The 14671-nt window shown below is 46.3% G+C and overlaps 1 protein-coding gene across 6 annotated transcripts in view; it reads left to right on the forward strand.

The window, feature by feature from the left end:
* The window catches only part of CCDC92 (coiled-coil domain containing 92), an 85818-nt gene that overhangs the window by 53666 nt on the left and 17481 nt on the right, over positions 1 to 14671 (forward strand). The window contains exon 1 of one of the 6 annotated variants that reach the window (XM_048821395.2): positions 9010 to 9115. The exons of 1 other annotated variant lie outside the window; for it this stretch is intronic. The gene's annotated coding sequence lies outside the window, so the exon portion shown is untranslated. Of the gene's footprint in view, positions 1 to 9009; positions 9116 to 9215; positions 9309 to 9607; positions 9655 to 10785; positions 10860 to 11020; positions 11177 to 14671 lie in introns of those variants that run through there. 4 more of the 6 variants (XM_048821399.2, XM_075120032.1, XM_048821398.2 and 1 more) reach the window with 4 other exon arrangements.

Consider the following 14671-nt stretch of genomic DNA (forward strand, 5'->3'; position numbering starts at 1 on the left):
TTTTCAAGGACAGTACAAAGAAACCAACCTCGCTCCATGAAATGGACTTCTCCTGGCATTTTCAGAGCTCTCTCCTTCCCCTCCCATGCTGTGAACAGTTTGTTAGCAATTAGTTTACATCTGCCAGCTACTAACCCACTTACTGTACAGTGCAGGGCCCAAATCCTGCCCTCAGCTGTAACCCTGCATTGAAGCCGATGGCTTGAATGAGTTTAACAGAGAGCAGAATTTAGCCCCATGATCTTCTAATGAATGATTTTCAGTATTGCTACCAGATAGCAAAAATGTTAAACCAAAAGGGAATGGTCTTGATTGCAATTTTTAACATTCCAGTTCATACCTGATGTAGTTCTATATCTCATCTCAATCACAGTGGGGTTACACAGGACCCAGGGCGGCTACATGGCTATTATCGATCAGTGAGGGGTGCACTATTAATAATGATTAAATGAAAATGTACTTCAAGTAGGTGACACCAGTTGTAGGTTGTATTATTATGGTTATACCAGTCCAAATTCTGTTCTCATTTACACCGCTGTGAATATGTAAAAACTCCACTGAGCCACATTCTAATCTCAGTGAGATGGGTTTAAATAGGAAATAACTGGGTTGACTTCACTGATGAGTATTCTGGATTTACCTGGGTGTAGCAGGGAACAGAAATAGGCCCGATGTGTGTATTGTCACCACAGATTTTGCAGCAGAAACATTCTTCATACTGAATTGGGTGGATAATGGTCCCTCTTCACATCCCCAACCCTGCTGCAGCATCCCCCTCCCAGCTTCATGATCAGCTGCTCTGTCTTCTGACTTTGTTATTGTTCACAATGTATTAAATTGCAAAGGGGATAAGGAGAAAGAGGCAGTTGCATTGATCACTGTTTATTAGGGGGTGATTTTTCAAAGGCACTTAGAGAGTCAATGGGCGTTGGGTGTTTCACTGCCCTTTGTGACTTTGAAAATATCCTCTTGTATTCCTGTTAGTTGAGCACGAACATAGAGCTCAGGGCTCTACAGACAGGGCCGGCTCTAGGCACCAGCAAACCAAGCACATGCTTGGGGGCGGCACTTTTCAAGGAGTGGCACTCTGGCCCTTTTTTTTTTTTTTGCGCTTTTTTTAGAGCCGGCCCTGTCTACGGAACACATGAATGCTGGGCCAGAAGCTGATAACCTGAGACATCTGCAAGACAAAGAGATCATCACCCCCCGGCCCCAAACCTTCCCACTGTATCCACCGTCCAGCCCTGTAATTAGTTGATCCTTGAAACCACGCAGCCCCCTCCCCAAGCACCATGCCAGGTTCCATCCCCCCTCTACAAGTAAAACTAGTCCAACACCTAAAAGGCCTTCATGTAACATTTGTGCCACCTACTGTTTACCAGGGAAACCAAACTACTGCACTTGTACTGAGTTAGTTTTATGAACAGTGAGGTCTGAAAAATAAACAATCTAGTGAGGATTTTTTATTCGATTTGTTTCTGTGTAAAACTTTTGGCAGCCTTCACACGGGTGATGCACAGCACAATCCTTTCTACAATGCTGTCACACAAACCTAGGGAAGGCGTGCAGGGATACGGCTCATGTGTGCCACCAAGTAGATCCACAGGCAGATCACCCGGCCTGTGGCTCTCTGCCTGTGAGCAAGGTAGTGCCAATCAAAAGTATTCTGTAAATCTCTATTTGAGAGATGTTTCTAGATCCACAGACCTCAAACATAAGACCACGGAACAAGCAATAGAGCAGAGGTGGGCAAATTGAGGGCCGGATTCGGCCCGCGGGATGGCTACCGCCACGGGCTCTGCGCCGCTCTGGGATGTGGCCACAAAACGTCCCTGCAGCCGTTGGGTGTGGGGGTTGTGGGGACAGAGAGCTCCGCACACTGATCTTGCCTGTGGGTACCTCACCCAAAGCTCCCATTGACCAGGAATGGGGTACCATGGCCAATGGGAGCTTCAGAGCAGGTACCCACAGGCGAGGGAAACACGCAGAGACCTCTGCGCCCCCTACCCCCGGGGGGCCGCAGGGACGTGGTGCCAGCCGCTTCCCGGAGTGACACGGCGCAGGGCCTGGGCGGGCAGGCAGGCAGGCAGGCAGGGAGCCTGGTTTTGTCTTATATCGGCCCCTATTACCCCCCACCCCCCTCCCAATTTTTCACACTTGCTGTCTCGTCACCCTACCTGCAATAGAGGAATGCTGGTCCTGGAGCTAAAGCCTAGGACTAGGAAGCAGTAGATCCTGGGATGTGTTCCCAGTGCCCGGACTCCTATGTGACCTTGGGCAAATCACTTGGAGACAAACTTTGAAAGAAGGAAGCCTGCAATTTGAATGTAAAAAGATGCAAGGGATTACCACCACTGCAAGGACAGTCACTGACATTCTACATCAGAGCCATTTTGGTTTCCACACTCAGAGAGCAGTGAAGGTAAATGGCTATATGCCAAGGCATTCTTTTGGCATCTACAGTTTGGGTGGAATGAATTAGGCTCTAAGATTTTACAGTTGTTCCCCAGCAGTTACAGAGGCTCACACCTCAGCATTCTGACCTGGATCTGGATTTTGAATGTTGCAGTGCTAGGGGCTGGGTCCAGATTAAGGATGAGATGCTGAACACCTCCAGCGTTTTGTGTTGTGATGGGGGGCCATCACTGCCAGGAGTCCAGCTCTGTGTGCAAAGAGAATTTAACTGGCTGTAGATAGTAGTGCTTTGTAGTCATTACGTAACACCTCCCAAAAGAGCTTTGCAGGCATTGAGGACTGAAGCTTCTCAGCACCTTGTGAGATGTTTTAGTCCCACTTTACACATGGGGAAACTGAGGCATAGAGAGGTTAAGATAGTCTTTCCAAATAATTCAGAAACAGTCATTTTGGGTTTTTTGGCTTATCAGTCATTGTCAGGGGGCTGCAGAAGATAACACCTAAAGTTTAAGTGGGTCAAAACTGGAAAAAACAACAATTTTCACTTCTTTGTTTTTAATTTGTTTCCTTCATTTTTTCATTTGGCTACACAGCAGGTGGAAACTAATTTGAAAAGTTATAAAAATAGGGAAAATATGCAAACATTTACAGGAAACTTTCTGGTTTTTTTAACCAGCTCTAGCCAGAATGTGTCTGTGCTGAATCCTCCCTTTCTACATCCAAAGGGATTTCCATTACCTGGACTACAATGAATTTACATTTCAGGATCAACGGCACAATTGACCATATTTCCTTTTTCAACTGTACAGCTGTTTTTGCCTTTTAATTTGTGCTACATTATTAGGGAGTAACACTGAATTTAACAATGCTCCTGCGTTTGCTGCAGGATGATTCAAACATCAGTACATTTACCTTCTGGCAGGAGTTCCAGGAGAGTCAGCTTCCTGGCCCATTTCGCTAACATTCCTAAATTGAGTCCAACCAACAGTGAAGCTGCTTAAAAAGATCTGAGATAAAACAGAAAAGGAAGTGTGCTCTAATAGAGTGGTTTTCAGGCCTCTGGGGTCAATTCCTGGCTCTGACACTGACTCACTTTATCACCTTTAGCGAGTTAAGTCTCTTCTCTGAGCTTCAGTTTTCCTATGTGCAGTAGGGAAGAACTAATATTTTGCTGTCTCACAGGGATGTTGGGAGAATTAATCAGTTAATGTTTTTGAAATGCCTTAAAGATGGAAAATGCAAGAGAAGTGAGAACAAGGATGATTATTACCCCAATGACTAAGATATTCTGATTTGCTGAAGAGCACACAGGGTCAGACTTACAAAGGTATTTAGGTGCCTAGTGGGCTTTTCAAAAGCGCCTAAGCAGGTTAGGCACCTAACTCCCATTGCAATCCCTCACAATTAATGAAGAATTAGACCTACTCAGTGGTTCACTTCCTCTGCACCAGCCCTCTTGCTGGGTTCTCAGTCACCTATTAGCTATGCAATGATGACAAATTAGGAGGCTGTTCAAAAACGAAATTAGTTGTGGGACAAATGTGCAGTCAGGGCAACGGAACTTACAACAGGGATGAATTCAGCCCCCACAGTTAAGTCTGCAAGAGGTGGAATAAAGTGTTTTGGCTTTGCCTTTTCTGGGAAAATATCATTTGTGCAATAGAAGGGTACAAATGGGGAAAAGTAAAGTTCAAATCTGTATCTGCCTGATACAGTGTTGCTATCTAGCCATCCAGTTCTTCTCTTGGAGCATACTGCCTTAGCATCTGAGCAGTATTTAAGCAAAGACGGAGAAATAATATGTCTCTCTTCCTCCCCAGTAAATAGGATAACATGCTTGATGAGGATTAAAGTTATTAGTGGGTGCATGCACGTCATAGGAATACTCAGCTGAAGAAATGAGTTTTGTACTTAATTCTAAAGGCAGCAAGATCCATGGTCCTCTTTCTCTTGTGGGAGTGAGTTCCCATAGTCTAGGTCCAGATCCTATGAAAGTTCTGTCTTCTGTGCTCACAGGCCTCCTCCTACACATGCCTTACGAAAGTCTATTACATCTACACAGTTACCTTTATCAGCCAAACTTGTAATCACATCAAAGATTGAAATCAGGTTTATTTGACAAGACGTGTTTTTCTATAAAACCATGTTGACTGACATTAATTATATTCCTATCCTTTAATTCTTTATCACCTGAATCCTGTATCAGCTTTTCCATTATGTTGCCAGGGATTAATATCAGGCTAACTGGCCTATAGTTACCCAGGTCATCCCACTAGTACTTTTTGAATAATAATAATATAATATATAATGACCGTCATTTGTACTGGAGTAAGACTACGACTGGAAATCAGTGTCCACGTGTATGGTTAAGGAGACGTGCCAGGACACGGTGGTGTCTAAGTTCCCTCCTACTGTCGGCAGAGGTAGTGAAACGATATTCTGTTGCATGTTCTGTTTCCATCGTAGCAGAGTGCCAGGATCGCCTGTCAAGGGACGTAGACTCCCAGGTCATTAAATCCAGCTTGGCAGACTGTATGTCCCACTTGATGCAATCCTTGTAGCAGAGTTTGGGACGGCCAGGCTTCCTACTGTCTTTTTTTAAATTCACTGTACAGAACTCTCTTAGGCAGGTGATTTGTTATCCATATGTATGACCCAGGCCATTGGCCTCCATGCTAGCATGGCTTTCACACTTAGCATGGCTGCCAGCTGTAAGTACTTCAATGTTGGCGATTTTGTGAGACCACTTGTTTCCCGTTGTGCTGCGTAGGTGGCATTGTTGCAGGCCATTCAGTTTTTGAATATGGCCACGATAAACAAGTATAGAAGACAAGGGAGCACAACAGCTCTGTAAACTTGGCATTTTGTGGAGGTTTTGGCCCCTCGTCTTGTCCAAAGTCTTTTTGTAGATGACCGAAAACTTAGGCAGCTGACTTTAAGCATGTTGAAAATTCTTTATCAATGCTGGTGTCACCGGTAACTGTGCTGTCTATGTAGCAGAAGGACTTGACATTGTTTAATTGGTAACTGTTCAATTTTAATTCTGGTGGTGATGGAACTTATGGGTTTCTGCCAGGAGATGGTTGATACAGAACTTCTGTTTTCTTCACATTAATACAAAAGCCAAAAAGGGACACAGCGTGGACAATGGAATTCAGCAAATGTTGCAGGTCGTTCTTGGAAAGGGTGGCAAACACTAAGTCATCAGCACCCAGGAGATCCTTTATTTCACTTTCCTGGGATTTGCTTCCAGCCTTGAATCGATGGAAGTTTAGAAGTCTGCCATTGAATCGTGGTGTGAAAGTGTCACCCGCAGTGGTTGTACATGCGGTGACTTCTACCACTCCAGCCAGGAACAACGTAAATAAGCACATAGCCCTTTTTGACTCCAGGGGCTACAGAAAAGGGATCAGAGGAATCGGCACCCACTGATACAAGGGCCTGCATGTTGTCAGGGAAGCAGTGTATAAGGTTTATTAGTTTGTCTGGGCAGCCAAACTTTGCAAGAAGGCACCAGACAGCAAAGCATCTGACGGAGTCGAACGCCTTACTGAGGTCAACAAAGGCAATTTACAGGGGCAGTTCTTCAGCAGCTTTCTCCTGTAACTGAAGCCTTTTCAGCAACAGCTTACCAAGGATCTTACCAGCGATGGAGAGAAGCGAAATGCCACAATAATTGCCGCAATCATGTCTGTCCCCTTTATGCATATAGATTGTTACTATTTGGCATCTTTGAAATCATGGGGTAAAACCTCATTTTCTCCAAGCAGAAAGTAAATAGGTCTAGAAAAGCTTTGTGAAGTATAGGACCACCATGTTTTAGCACTTCAGCTGGGATTTCATCATCTCCAGCTGCCTTTCCGTTTGCCATTTTCATAAGTGCATTCTTAGTCTCCTCCAAAGTTGGTGGATTGTAGAGTTCAAATTGAACTGGTCTTTGCTCTATTGAGTCTACTACTTGATCATTTGCACTCAACTCATGATTGAGGGGAGTCACAAAATGGTCTATCTTTTTAGTATCATACTTTGCTCAGTCCTTTTTGAATATTGGCAGAACATTAGCGCTCCTTCAGTTTTATAGAATTTCCCTGGTATTCCAAGATGTAGTAAAAATTAACACTATCTGGCAGAAACCTTCTCAGCCAATTCTTTTAGGACTCTTGGATGCAACTTCTCTAGGCCTGCTGATTTTAAAATGTTCATCCCTAGTAAATGTTGTCTAATATCCTCCTCAGTTACTAACGGACTGGAAAGTATGTAATCCTCATATAAGAGTACATTGTCTGCTTCATTCCAAATACAGAACAGAAATATTTATTGAACACTGCTGTCTTTTGTGCATCATTAACAATTTTATCATTACCATCTAGTAAGGGGTCTATACCATTGTTAGGATTTCCTTTGTTCCCAATATACTTTAAAAATTCTTTATTGGCCATAGGTTTACTACTGGTTGCAAGAGATCTCCAGCAGGTGACTCCCTAATTGAAGTTCCCCAAAACAATGCTATTTTTCTTTCCACACATTACAGGAATATATAACATGCTATCTTGTTTGACTGATCCCAGATGATGGTGGAGTGGGTTCAGTTATATTGAGTTGCCTAATTGCATGGTGCACACTAGGATGTTTGCACTGCCATGTGTACAGATATTAGCATGCATGTATGTCTGAACTTTTGTGCATCTGTGACAAACACATCCTTGTGCACATTCACACATCTCGTACATTCACACATATGTGCGCACAAAGCATGAGTACAGACACGTGAACCCAGATATATGAACCCAGATGAATGCACAGTTGTTACTTCTAAGGGCACTCGGTGCCGAAAAAAAAAAATTCTGCGCACAATATTTTAAAATTCTGCAAAATTCTGAAAATTTTATTTATCAAATGTGGAGGCTCCAGTGTGGCATTGGGGAGCACTGGTCACTGGCTGCACCGAGGAGGGAGATCACTGTGCAGTTCCCCCTGGGATGGACTCAGCGGTGAGACTGCACCCAACTCTTACACAGCGCAAGAAGGGGGCCTGCCTTAGAAACACCCCAGGGCCCTGCCCCTCCGTGTGGGCAGGCAGGCTCAGCAAGGCAGAATCCAAGTGTGGAGGGGCTTATTGTTGGGGAATCCAAGTGTGGGTTGAGCGGGTTCTGTGTGGGGCAATCTAGATGTAGGCAGCTCAGTGGGGAATCCGGGACGTGTGGCGGGATCTGGATGCATAGAGTCTTGTTGTGGGGTTCTGATGCAACGGTAATGGGACTCTGCAGGGGAGTCCAGGTGAAGGTGATTGGGGTTCAGCTTGGGGGGTCTGGGTGTGGGGGGCTCAGTGGGAGATCCAGATATTGGGGGAGTGGGGCTCAGTGGGGTGGGGATCCAGGTGCAACTGATTGGGGCTTGATGGGGTGGGGGTCCAGGTGTGGGTGGCTCATCAGGGTGGTCCAGGTGCAGGGAAAGTGGGGCTCCTGGGCGGGGGGCTCTGAGTGTAAGGGGGTGAGGCTCAGTGGGAGGGTCTAGGTATAAGGAGGTCTGGATGTACAGGGGTTGGGCAGATGGAGGAGCAGCTCCCCATACAGGGATCCTTCCCCCTGCAGCTGAGGAGTGATGGGTGCAGGAATCAGACTGAGGGGGAAGTTTGCAGACCTTACAGCTGGGGGAGAAATCTGGGGGTGGCTCTGACCTGGCCCTGTATGCCGTGCAGGGGAAGGGGAAGTTCTGTCCTCCCCAGCCCAGTCGGGACTTGCAGCTGTGCCTGGTGCAGGGTAGGAGCCATCAGCTGGGTCTCCCCGCCCCCACAGCGATTTACCTCTCTGCCGGCTGCCCCGGGCACCCGAAACACCCTGCTGGGGAGGGTCACATGACCGCTCTTGTGGCTTCTCTTTGCTTCCCCATCAGAAAGTCATTTTCTGCCGGGAAGCCAAGAAATCTGCGGGGGACATAAATGCTGCCCAGGCGCAGCGGCGCAGAATTCCCCCGGGAATAAGCTGCGCTCACACTTATATCCACGCCTGTATGCACAGGTCCCTACACAGCTGAAGACATCTGCACAACCAGGAAGATGCACACACCGCTACCTGCACAGCAGCCCCAGCTGCATTCCCAGGTTACACCCACGCAGCGACAGCCCATCTAACCCCACCTCTCATGCGCCGTTCGGCACCCGCTTGCCAAGCTCCTATGCACAGTTATGCACACGAGGGTGACCAGAGGGGAAGTGTGAAAAATCAGGCTAGGGGTTGGGGGGTGCAGAGGTGCCTGGAGCAGACGCAGCCCCTACTACCCGGACTGTCCCTAGAACATCAGGGCACCTGGGTCGGTTGCCCTCGCACTCACGGGCACGCGCCTCACACTCGCACACCATTGTGCACACGCAGGTGCCAGCCCAGCTCTCCCGCACAGTTGCAGGGGCGGACACACCCACTCAGGGGCCGGCACACTGTGGGGGGGGGGGCACGCGCTCAGGCGCGCGCGCGCACGGGGGCAGGCCCGGCCCCTCCGGGTCAGCGGGCGGCGGCAGCGGCGGCGGCGGCGGGGGATGAAAGCGGTGACCTTGCTGCCATGGCAACGGAACTGCGGTCGCCGCAGCCGCACCTGAGCTCTGCGCCTGCGCCGCGCCCCCGCCCCCGCCCCCGCCCCCGGGGAGCCGTCTGGCTTCGCCCCCCGCCAGTGCCCCGCCCGGCCCGGGGAGGCGACCCGCAGCCGGGTAAGTCTCCGCGCGGGGGCGGGTAGCTCTGGGCACAGAGGGGCCCTGCCGGGGGCTGGCCTGGCCCGGCCCGGCGCCCCCCCCCCCCATCTCCGTGTGGGGCCGGCGGCGGCTGCCGCGGGGGAGAAGGAGCTGCCCCCAGAAGCGCCCCGAGAGGCCGGGGTGTCTCGCGTCCGGCCCCCCGCCCAGACAGGTGGGGGGCAGCCCCGGGGGCTGGGTGTCTCGCGTTCGGCCCCCCGCCCAGACAGGTGGGGGGCAGCCCCGGGGGCTGGGTGTCTCGCGTTCCCCCCCATCCCCGCACAGACGGGGGGGGCAGCCCCGGGGGCTGGGTGTCTCGCGTTTCCCCCCATCCCCGCACAGACGGGGGGGGCAGCCCCGGGGGCTGGGTGTCTCGCGTTTCCCCCCATCCCCGCACAGACAGGTGGGGGGCAGCCCCGGGGGCTGGGTGTCTCGCGTTTCCCCCCATCCCCGCACAGACAGGTGGGGGGCAGCCCCGGGGGCTGGGTGTCTCGCGTTCCCCCCCATCCCCGCACAGACAGGTGGGGGGCAGCCCCGGGGGCTGGGTGTCTCGCGTTCCCCCCCATCCCCGCATAGTCAGGTTCGGGGGCAGCCCCGGGGGCTGGGTGTCTCACGTTCCCCTCCTCCCCCGCACAGACAGGTGGGGGGCAGCCTGGGGTGTCTTGCCTCCACCCATCCCCCCACAGATAGGTGGGGGTCTGGGTGTCTCGTGTCCTCCTTCTACACAGACAGGTGGGGGGGCAGCCTGGGGCGTCTCACTCCCCCCCCCCCCCCGCAAAGACTGGTTTGGGGGCTGGGTGTCTCGCGTCCCCGTCCCCCCCTACATGGACGGGGGGGGGCAGGGTGCCTTGCATTCCCCCCTACATGGACGGGGGGGGCAGGGTGCCTTGCATTCCCCCCCTACATGGACGGGGGGGGCAGGGTGCCTTGCATTCCCCCCCTACGTGGACAGGTGGGGGGGGCAGCCTGAGGGGCTGTGGTATCTCGCGTTTCCCCACCCGCTGCACAGACAGGTCGGGGGCACCCTGAGGGGCCAAAGTGTGTCGCCTCCCCCCACACACATAGGTTGGGGGCAGCCTGAGGCCGGGGACGTCTCACCCCTTTCTCCCCACGTCTACGGGTGAGATGAAGACTTTTTTCCTGCCCTCCCTTACCACTTTCACTAAGGCAGTGGCTCTCAATCAGTGGTCTGCAGACCCCTGGGCGTCCACAGACCTTGTTTAAGGGGTCTGCAAAAGGTGTTTGTTACCAAAGAAAAGTGGTTTTCAACCTGTGGTCTGGACACCTCGGGGTCTGCAGACTGTTTAGATTTCCATAGGGGTCCTCACCGCCGTATGAAAGTTTTAGGGGTCTGTAAATGAAATAAGGTTGAGAATCACTGCATTAAAACATTTTCTCCTGCCCACGCCTAGCAGAGAATAAAGCTGGGTGTGCAGGGCAAAGGCTTTCTTCTCCATGAATGTGTATGTGCGGGGACTGCAGGATTGTAGCAAAACAATTGCCTTCCACTCTGTGAGTCTTTGCAGCCCCTGCTGCAGTCCGCTGGGCAATAGGAGGCGGGCAGGGGGGGTTATTCTTCTGCCCTGTTACTCCCTGGCTAACTTACTGACAGGAGCGTTTCTTTAATTCCCTGTTCCTATCTAGAAAACACAAATACATTTCAGTGGATTGACTGAATTCTTCCCTGGAAGGGGAGGTGGCATAACTGCTTGTCTTAGATCATAAGGTATGCCATGGGGGTACCTAATAAAAAAGGAAACCTGAAGGACTGTGTTGCCTTTGAGTTTTAGGGAAGTGACATTATTCTCCTCCTCTTCCGTTTGCAGTGAATCTGTAGGGTGGGTGAAGAAAGAAAAGATGGAAGGACTGTGTGCGGGGAGGGTAAGGGTGGAATCTTTATTCAAGCCAAGGAGGTATTTTATGTAAAGAGTGAGCCCATCATTTGTGGAAATAGTAGCAAGGAGTGTAAAGCTTGCCTTTGGAAATGGAGTGTTTTCCAGCCACCTAGCTGCTGTCTGTTTATCTCCAAACCCAAGAACTAAGGTGGGACAAAGAGGAGGTTGGAGAGGGGAGAGAGAGAGAGTCCTTGCATGTTTGTACATTGCCACTGTAAATTATAATAATATGTTTTTTTAATGTATATTAAACTGTCAAAAACTGAAGTAGGGACGATAAGATTGAAGAACACGGGGCTGTGGCAGCCCGACGGTGGGATTGTAGAGTTCTGAGCTGCATTGCAGGTGCATAAGAAATATCCAGGAGACTTTGTTTGGATGGGTAAACACTTGAGCTAAAATGTGCCTTTGTTGATGTTTATACAGTAGTAATTCTCTCTCTTAATATTTTTAAAAATTAATTTCATATCCGTGTGGCTATAGTGCAGTCCCTCCTTACATATTGCTTGTTCACTAGTAAATATAGTCCGTTAGGGTGGTACAGTAGCGTGACTGTGAACTAGTAAGAGAATTATGATCTTGTCTTAGTTTAATATAGATATACGTTTTTGCATTCATAAAACTATACTTATCCCTAGGTTCGTTTGACTATTTAAAACTATTGATATACTGGAACAGCTAATAAAATGATAAAAATAAAGAAATCTATCCATTAAATTCCATTTATGTTATCTGTTCTGTTGAATATTAAAGCTGTACATAGACTGTATGAAGTATATTGAGATTTCAGTGGTGTTTTGTTGTTTCATTGAATTTTCTATTCAAAGGTGGGGAGATCATGATTCAGGAAGACATTGCATGCCTAAAAGAATATATAAAATGAGTAATTGAACAAACTGGTGCATAACTGCTGTAGCCTATTACTATGTGTACTGCATAATATATGTTAAAAACATTGTTGCAGGAAGAACTGTGACAGCCAAGCTAAATGCTGTATACAAGATTCATAATAACTGAGTTGAAAATTAAAATTGTAAACAAGTCATTTTTAAAAAACTTTACAATTCATACATTTGATTTCAAATTTTAAAAATGTTATCCTTTTGAACAGCAGTTTTCAAATTATCAAATTGCATTTTTCTTTGGCATAATTTGTAAAATTAAAAACTTTTTTCAATATGGCTCATTATTAAAATCTAAAACCTTTTGAGAATTACTCTGTATTTGTTTGGAGGAATCATCAGTAAGCCTTTGTCATCAGTGGGCAGAAAGAAAATTCCCCTCTGGTGTTTTTCCTGTAAAAAATGCACTTTTTGAAGATTGTATATAGTATAGTAGAAGGATTAGGATTGCAGGTGGAATAAACTAGCTTGCAAGCTTTGCTCTTGATGTCATATTTAGTCTAGCATTTACTTTATTTAGAATTTTAAAAATAGTGAAACATGTCTAAGGAATATTTAAAGCCAAATGTAAAGTGGTATCTAGGGATTATTTTTATAGCATCAGTATCTCCAGTGTATACTTTGTATGTATGTAAGTGGACAAATATAAAATAATCCATCTTTCTGCCTGAGGTCTTGCAGATATGTTCTCATTATTTTTAATAGTAAAATATTCTAAATGACTAATTTTTAGAACCAAATTAGTCTTATTTCACCATGTTGTATATAACTTTGATCTGTCATACTCCTGAAGTGCTGTTTCTATAATGCTTTGAAACCTTTTGCGCCACCAGCTAACAAAAGTGACTTAACTGATCAGTTTGTCAGTAACTAATAATAGCATTTCTTTGCAGTGGGATGAGGTATTGTAAGATCAGTGACTCAAATGACTTAATTGTAGTATTGGATGCTCTATGGGAATGCGTAGGCATGTACTGGCCAGAGAACAGTGTCTGTAGCTGTCTTGTTTCACAGTCTTTTCCTGTTCTCCCTTTCTTGATTCTAAAAGGGGTTTAGGAATCTAAGATCTGAAAAAAGGGAAGACCTAGAAAGGGAAAAATAAAGGTTTTATGAGATGATTGTACTAAGTGACTCTCATTTGAAGTCTGGCTCTTTATTCCGGCTTTTTCATGTCTGTTTACTGTAGTGCACAGTAAAACCATGCATTTGTTTCACAGCAACACCCTTATTGTATTCACAGACAAAAACACCTATACATACCTTTTGTAGATTCTGCTTTAAGGGATGAGAATATTTTACTATAAATTAATTGTACAAGCTAAATTAATATTGAATATTGTACAATAAACTAGTTTTCCAGCAGCTCCTACAATACCCTTTGAAATAACTGTGCTGAATGATGCAGCCCAGGAGAGTGGAAGGAGTTAAACTGGAGAGGTTGCACATTGTTTGTTTGTAGAAAAAAACTTACTACAACTATATATCTAGAACTTGTTGATTCCTTTTGCATCTACGATAAGCCAAAATAAAATTTCTGGGACATTCCCTAGCCCATTCTTGTTTTAGTGCTGTATTTTAACATTTTTGTTCGAATTTTAGAGTAAGATAATTCACTGAAGATTGCCATGCTTTGAATGTCTTTGTTTCCCTTTGCAAGGGCCAGTGTTTGCCTCTCTAATGAACTTCTCGTAGCTGAGTACAAGAACTGTTACGTTTATTAGGCAATATTAAAACTGTTTCTCTACCTACAAGAGGATATAGATCAATACCCATAGTTCTATCTGTATTTCTCAGAATCTTTGTCACCATTGACTGAAGAAATTACTTTGCAGGGTAATGTTAGTATTATATCAGTATTGTATCTCAGCTAGTTGGAGAAGTCAGCTAACTAGATTGATAGTTCTGAACGTAGGATAAACACTTGAGAACTATTGTACTTAAATACACTTCCCCTCCTTCACATAATATGTTCATAAAGCAACAATATAAGAAAATATTACAAATACATTTTTACTGTTATATTTTGGGGACAGTCTTCCATTCAGTGAATTGAGTTGTAAAATTCTCATTGACTTTACTGCGGTCGGAATCAGGCCTTTAAAATGCTAGAAGATTAGTATTAGAGCACTGAAAGTCTTAGGATCCTGAAGATTGGTCCACAAGCACTGATCTTATATGAAATGTATTTTTAGTTAACAGAAAGAGGCAAACATTTAACATTAACTGCATAACTTTTTCTTTCATGTTGCTTGTTACTCCTTTAGACAACAGATTTTTCACTTGCAGATAAAGTAAGCACAACACTGTTTCTGCAATGGTAGATCTAACCCAGTGCAAAGCATCTGTTCTCTGGTACAACTCATGCTGAAGATGCACATCGTTTGCAAAACAGGCCTTTAAAGTGAAACATACTGTGCTCAGAACTATGACAGACATTCTATAAGCTGTTTTCAAATTAACCTTCTTTTTTTAAAGAAAAATCCTGTTTACTTTCTATCAGATGCTTGTAGACAGTGGGTAGGCAGTTTTCCTGTGAAAATCTGTGAAATAATGTTTTTGCATGTAAACCCTACAAACGTAGCACTTTCTCTTGCTGTCTTAATTATTGAAAAGCAAACTCCATTTCAGGTGGGAACCAGAGTAAGCCCAAAGCAATTAAAAACAGAATATGTTGTTTTGTTTCCCATTACTTTTAAAGGTTTGGTTCAAATTGTCCATCCCCTATTATATTTCTAGTCTGC

Source organism: Caretta caretta, chromosome 15 (assembly GCF_965140235.1).
Source record: "Caretta caretta isolate rCarCar2 chromosome 15, rCarCar1.hap1, whole genome shotgun sequence".
NCBI lineage: Eukaryota > Metazoa > Chordata > Testudines > Cheloniidae > Caretta > Caretta caretta.